This window comes from Nicotiana attenuata, unplaced genomic scaffold (genome assembly GCF_001879085.1).
Source record: "Nicotiana attenuata strain UT unplaced genomic scaffold, NIATTr2, whole genome shotgun sequence".
In the NCBI taxonomy this organism is placed as follows: domain Eukaryota; kingdom Viridiplantae; phylum Streptophyta; class Magnoliopsida; order Solanales; family Solanaceae; genus Nicotiana; species Nicotiana attenuata.
The window spans coordinates 169,317-176,788 of record NW_017670938.1 but is presented as its reverse complement, the minus strand read 5'-3'; the positions used below and the strand labels follow the sequence as shown (position 1 = coordinate 176,788).

The 7,472-nt window shown below is 36.6% G+C and overlaps 1 pseudogene; it reads left to right on the top strand.

The window, feature by feature from the left end:
• The first annotated feature begins 2,316 nt into the window (after positions 1–2,316).
• Positions 2,317–7,205, top strand: LOC109244632 (annotated as a pseudogene).
• The last annotated feature ends 267 nt before the right edge of the window (positions 7,206–7,472 follow it).

The window sequence follows — 7,472 nt, the reverse complement described above, 5'->3', positions numbered from 1 at the left end:
TGATAATTGAAGGCCATAGTAAGCTCTAAGTAATCCATAATAATGGTACCAAGTGTTTTCGTCCATAAAGCTCCCAAGACCACGTCATATTTTCCAATTGGGAATACAAGTAAGTCAGAAGAGAATGTTGTACCCTGCAGAATCCATTTAAAACCCCTAACCACTCCAGAGGTGGCTTCCAAAGTGCTGTTGCCAAGGCTTACATAACTCACCTTAGTAGGACAAATTTGACATCCTAACCTCTTGGCAGCCCTCTCATCAATAAAGTTATGAGTACTACCCCCATCAAGTAAAATTTGAATTGGCCTCTTCTCACTATATCCAGTAACATGAATGGTTTGAGCTCCTTGTAAACCACTTAAAGCACATAAGGATATCATAGGGGTATCACCTGCTCCAGCTGCCCATTTTTCCTTAGAAGGAGTCTCCTCAACTTGTTGCTTCCTAGTCTCATCACCCTCATCTTCTACAATTTCTAGATCCATCACAAATAACTGCTTAGGCAGGTTACATTTGTGACCAACAGTGTACTTATCATCACAAAAGTAGCAAAGACCTTGTGCCCTTCTAGCCTGCATTTCTGCAGGAGAAATAGTCCTCCTGTTTCTCGCCACATTCAAAGTGGTTGAGGGAGGGGGAGCTAGTCGAGGAGTTAAGGAATTAGAACTAGGGTTATGTTTGAGAGTAAGTGGCTCATAGGAAGGCTTTTTGAGGTGAGTTGAAGATACAAAAGTAGTGTGACTCCTTAAGCCTCTAGCATTAGCTGCTAAGGTTGCTTCAGCTAATCTAGCTAAACGATAAGTTTTGGATAGAGTCTAAGGCTCATGCATTTTGACAGGGTTCACCAACTCTTCCTTCAATCCTCCTAGAAAACAGGATATAGCTTGACTAACTATTAGATCACACTGAGCTAATAACCTAGCAAAAGCAAATTGAAACTCCTTCACTGAACTAGTCTGTTTGAGCTGCTTCAGTTCGAGCATAGGATCAGTATATTCCTCACTAAATGTTTCAATCAAAGCCTCAATATACTCATTCCATGGGGGAAGGGTAGGCAAATCTCTGCATTTCAAATAGGACTGATGCCAGGCTAGAGCATCATCATCCAAATGCATAGATACTACATGTACCTTTTGATTTGCAGCAGTATTGTCAACAGCAAAATATTGATCAATTCTATACAACCAGCTTTTCAAATTTTCGCCATTGAATCTAGGGAATAACAAATTATGACTACGATTGTTAGGAACATGATACGGATTAGGTCCTAAAATTCCCTGACCTGACCGCACATTATCGCGGTTCTTAGAAGTGGAGCTACTGTCTCGTGACTGCTGATGCAGCTGCATTCCATCAATCGAGTTTTTGAGTACTTCAACCACCTGTAGCAATTCAGCATGTCGATGATCCAAATCAGCTCGCAATTCATCTGTTTTCTGATCGAGAACTGAACGCAGATCTAGCTGCTGTGCAGCTAAGTCTTCATATTGTTCCTGCCAATCCAGATTTGCAGGATCAGCAGCTTTACGGGGTCCCATGGTTTGGCTCTGATACCAATTGATATCAAATTATTGGTATCTAGTGACAATTAGAGAGAATTCAACTAAGAAGGAGTAGAAATTGGAAGAAGAAGAAGCAGGGAAGAATAAGAGAAGATAGAGAATTAGAGAATTAGAGAAGTGGGAGAGAATTTTCGGATTTTTATTGATATTCAAAAGAAACTAATGAATTATTACAACTAGCTATTTATAGTGCTCAATGATCTACTGAAAATGTAAAAGCAAGGCCAAGAGAAATGAGCTAAAGCATCTAAGCAACTAACTACCTTTCCCGCCATTAACTAATTTTCAAATTTGAAATCTAACTAGCATAACTAACTTTCAAATGGACTATTCTTCATGGACTTTTGCTGAACTTTGTGTATCAGAAACCAAAAAAAAAAAGGAAAAAAAAAGCTACCGAATTTAGGTACCTTATAGAAAAGGAAAAAAACAAAGTCACTAGTTCCATAACGATCAAAATTGGCTGGGATTCCTCCAAACAAATGAAAACAAATTAGATTTATTTTGAAAATTAAATTAATTAGTGGATGCCTTGCCGTAATAGTAACAATATGTTAATGATGCACTTCCAAAACTAAATAACACTATGAGACAGTGACTCATTGACATCAACTTAGCTGATATTACAAAGCAATTGCTCTATATTATTGACATATAATTAAACCTATACGATGCAAATTCGAATTAGTCAGATCGATCTCAAATATATATAGTTTTATTGACTATACCGAGTGTTTGAAACAAAGTTGTGGAAATGGAGAGAAAAGGAAGTTCTTCAGATTTAGTGAAGACTTCTGAGGATGTCTCAAATGGCAAGAAAGGTGGCCTTAAAACCATGCCTTTTATTATCGGTATGTAATTTCATATTTTTTTAGTCCTTTGGCATGAATTTTCCTCTGGAATTAACGGTGTGTTTGGTATGACAGAAGTCATTTTTAAATAAAATATTGTTCATGAGAAAAGTTATTAATTTTTTGATGTTTGGTTATCGTCAAAAGGGGGGAAATGACTTTCCTGATCATTCTTGGGTGGAAGTCATTTTCCTTATTACAATTTATCACTGCATATTAGTTACTTCAACTAACACTTAGACAGTATTATTAATGTTCATTACTCAAAATATTCTTGAAAACACTCTCGATTTACAAATATTAATGTTAATATGTACATCACACACACACACAAACATACACATTCTTTTTCCACCTCCAATACCAAACACCGAAAAACATTAAAAAGCGCAAGGGCAGCAGCCCGGTGAAGAAAATATTCCGTATTCACGTAAGGTTCGGGGAAGGGCCACACCTTATGTGAGGGTTCAGGGAAGGATCACACCATTAGAGGTGTGATGTAGACAACCTACCCTAATGCAAACATTAGTGACTGGCTGACTGCTTCCACGGCTCGAATCCGACCTATAGGTTATACGAAAACGACTTTACCGTTGCTCCAAGGCTCCATTTCAAAAGTCGAAAGGGAAAAAACTTTTCTATGAAAATTGACCTCCGTCGTACCAAATATGCTTTTATTTTTTTTATTTTTTTTTATTTTTATTTTTTATTTTTTTGACGTTAAAGAATATGGTTTATGGTTTTAATGATGACAGCAAACGAGGCATTGGAGAGGCTTGCAAGTGTAGGACTAAGTGCAAATATGATCATGTACCTGAAAAATGAGTATCACTTAACTAATGCTAGAGGCCAAATCATTCTTTTTTGGTGGGGTGCCATTTCCAATTTCACGCCTATTTTTGGAGCTTTTCTTTCTGATTCGTACTTGGGTCGATATTATGTGATTGCTTTAGGGACATTCATCAGCTTTCTTGTGAGTACATTCTCTCCTTTGCTCTGCTAGTTCTATTTAATACTTTTCATTGAAATCAATGGCGAAGTCAGGATTTGAAACTCACACATTCAGGATTTTAACTCTTTAATTTTTAGGATTCTAACTTTTTAAAGTTATTGAATTCTAAATTAGTAATTTGTACATACAAAGCTATTAGGTTTGGTCGAATCCGCAACAAATATTCTAGCCGCGCCCCCTGATTGAAATTCATTATCAGAGGCGAATCTAGGATAATGATGTGGATTCAACTGAACTCACTGCTTTTGGATTCGGTATGCATAATAAAAAAAAAGGGATCTTTACACAAATGGCCGATCGAATTCACACGTTTACTTTTCTTGCCAGTATGCATAGATTATACCATGATTATATACGATTATATATGGAATATACATATGTTATATATTTTCCGGCTATTTTAAGCTAAGTGCTTAGGTAAGTGACTATATATGTAAGTTAATTCTTCAAAAAAAACATATGTATATAAAATAGAAATAACACCGGACTTATTTTGAATTCACTGACTTTAAATTCTAGATTCGCTTCTTTTCGTTATTGTGATCAGATTTAACACCGTAGTTTCTTTGTCAGGGAATGGTGGTCCTATGGTTAACAGCTATAATAAAAGAAGCAAGGCCACATCGTTGCAAATTAGACTCAGGAAACTGTCTAAAACCAGACATTGGCCAACTTGCGCTTCTCCTTTCATCCTTTGCATTAATGGCCATAGGAGCTGGTGGAATTAGGCCATGTTCATTAGCCTTTGGTGCTGACCAAGTTGACAATCCTGACAATCCCAATAATGGACGAATCTTGCAAAGTTTCTTCAATTGGTATTTATCACGTTAAAATATTGATGTACTTGTTTTACTTCTTCTGCCCCAATTTATGCGATGCAGTTCATTACCATGAGTTTTTAAATATGTAATCCCTAGTGTAACTAGTAAAATTATTGTCATGTGACCAGGAGGTCACGGTTTCGAGCCGTGAAAACTAGGGTTGTCAAAGGGTAGGGTAATACCTGTACCAGTACCGGACCGTACTAGTACCCGAATCAGACTGTACCGCTCCGGTGGGTGGGTAGGGGTGAGGGATTTGGGGTGAAGGGTAAGGTAAGGTAGGGTACCCGATATAGTACCCTTAGTACCCGTACCCTAAGTACCCTTAAGGTACCGTACTGTACCGCACTGGTACCCTACGGTTTTTTTTGTTTAATTTAAAATATGGCCATTTTTTTATTTAGTTTAAGATTACCCTTAAGTACCCCTAAGTACCGATAAGGCACCCTTAAGTACCGCACCTTTAGGACCGGTAGGAGTACTGGTAGGGTACCAAAAAAAAATATCCTTAATCCATACCCTTAAATACCCTTAAGAAAAGTACCCTTAAGGAACCCTCCCCTTAGACAGCCTTAGTGGAAACAACCTCTTGTAGAAATGCATGGTAAGACTGTGTACAATAGACCCTTGTAATCCGACCTTCCTCTGACCCCGCACATAGCGGGAGCTTAGAAAAATTTGCAGATTCTATATCAGAATTTGCCGCCAAAATTAAGAAGCTTTATTCTCGAGATTTAAACTACATCACATAAATTAAAACGGAGAGTACTTTTTATTTTCATTTTTACTATGTGTTGGCGTTCCTTCTTTATTTCTTATTATTTACCGTGAATATTATTTTTTTGTTTTAATTCTTCTCAACAGGTATTATGCATCAGTGGGCATATCAGTGTTGATTTCAGTGACAGTTATAGTGTATATTCAGACACAATTTGGTTGGGTGGTGGGGTTTGGAGTACCTGTAGGGCTTATGTTGTTAGCAACAATTTTCTTCCTTTTGGGTTTTGGACTTTTCATTAAGATGAAGGCAAAAAAGAGTTTGATTACTGGTTTGGCTCAAGTTGTTGCTGTGGCTTGGAAAAACAAACACCTTTCTCTGCCTCCTGTGGATTTTAATGGGTGGTATCATCATGAGAAGGATTCAAGATTTACTTTTCCAACACATAAATTAAGGTACTTTATTCGGATTTAAGTTATATATATTGAAAATATAAAAATATTTATACTACTATCTAGTGCTATTTGATCGGGTATATATAGCAGGTCATCACTCTTTCTTTAATTATCATACTAAAATCGCTATGAGAAATTACACGTTATAAGGTGCATAAAGTATACCGCATTCACGCAGGGTTCGGCGAAGAGTCGCATCCCTAGAGGGTGTGATGTAGGCAGCCCACCTTAATGCAAGCATCAGTGGGTATGAAAAATTACACGTTAATATAAATTAACTTAATCTAATAGTGTAAATAATTTATACACTCTCAGTACACAAAATTGACCAATTCTTTGTCATAAATCATGCTGATTTCTACTTCTTGTGCATAGTAATTGAATATTTTATGATTAAAAGAATAACATTGTTTAGACATAGAATGCCTAATATTAGGTTGTTACTTAACATGAATAACTAGATTTCTTGTTGGCGATGCCACCAAAGAACCTCTTGTCCCCTCACACAAGAACTTTAGCATAAGAAAAGGTGACAAATGTATTCAAAGTGGAACAAAGATGATTAAGGACTAATAATGCTATTGTTGGGTAACGCCAACGTCCTGCCTATGGCAAGCTCACGAGGGGGTTAGGGTAGACTAGGTCAAGTCATGGTCGAACATGACGCTTGTTTGGTGGACTTGATTAAGAAATAAAATTACGCCCTTACTATCAGCTATAGCTTTTGGCATGATAGTAAGCACTTGATCCTAACAGCCAATAGCGCTATAATGAAACAGATAAAAATCTTTATATCATACTCTCCTCTCTTACTGATGATTGAAAAATAATTTGTTAGTAGTTTGTTTGAATATTGAATGAACAAGCATATTGATAAGCATTTTTTGGTCATATTCCATAGGTTTCTAAATAAGGCGTGCATCATTAGAAACCCTGAGAAAGATTTGAATCCAAATGGAATAGTTTCAGATCAATGGAATCTTTGTACAGTTCAACAAGTAGAAGAATTCAAAGCATTGATCAAAGTAATCCCAATGTGGTCTACAGGAATTATGATAGCAGTAACACTAAGTCAACATGCATTTCCAGTGTTACAAGCAAATACAATGGACAGACATTTGAATAGTCACTTTGAAATTCCAGCAGCTTCTTATGGTTTATTTGGGATTATTACATTGACAATATGGATAGCCATCTATGACCGAATCCTCGTCCCCTGGATTTCAAAATTCACCAAAAAACCTCACGGATTGACTTTCAAGCAACGTATAGAGATCGGGTTGTTGTTTTCTTGTGCAGCACAAGCGGTAGCAGCATTAGTGGAAAGAGAAAGACGAGCACGAGCCCATAATGAAGGACTAGAGAGAAATCCGTTGTCACAAGTGAATATGTCAGCATTTTGGTTAGTGCCACAACATTGTTTAACTGGTCTAGCTGAGGCATTCAACGCTATTGGACAAATAGAATTTTATTATTTACAATTTCCTAAGAGCATGGCTAGTATTGGAGTGGCACTATTTGCACTAGGAATGGGATTTGGGAATGTTGTTGGAAGTCTAATAGTTGAAATTGTTGATCATGCTTCAAGTAGAGGAGGGAAAGTGAGTTGGGTATCAAATAATTTGAATTTAGGTCACTATGATTATTACTATTGGATTCTTGCTTGTTGAGTGTAGGGAATTTGTTCTACTTTATTGTTTGTGCTTGGGCTTATGGATCTGATGAAGATACAAGAATTTGGGAGGAAGATCAAGCTGAAAAGAAAGGAGAGATTGTCATGTTATAGACATTTTTAGTAGTCGAATTTGTTAACATATTTGACTTTGCAGAGCCTGAGGGCTCACTTTATCATATATTGGGGTCTTTACATAAATAGCCAGCCAAATTTAATTTTTGACTTTTTTATCGATAAGTTAATTATACATTGGTTATACACTTATTCTACATATGTTATACATTCGCGGGCTATTATACTCTATTGCAAATTTTGTTCAGTTTCACACTTTCATGTTTTTTTTCTTTTTCTTGATCACTTATGAAAAATGTGAAAATG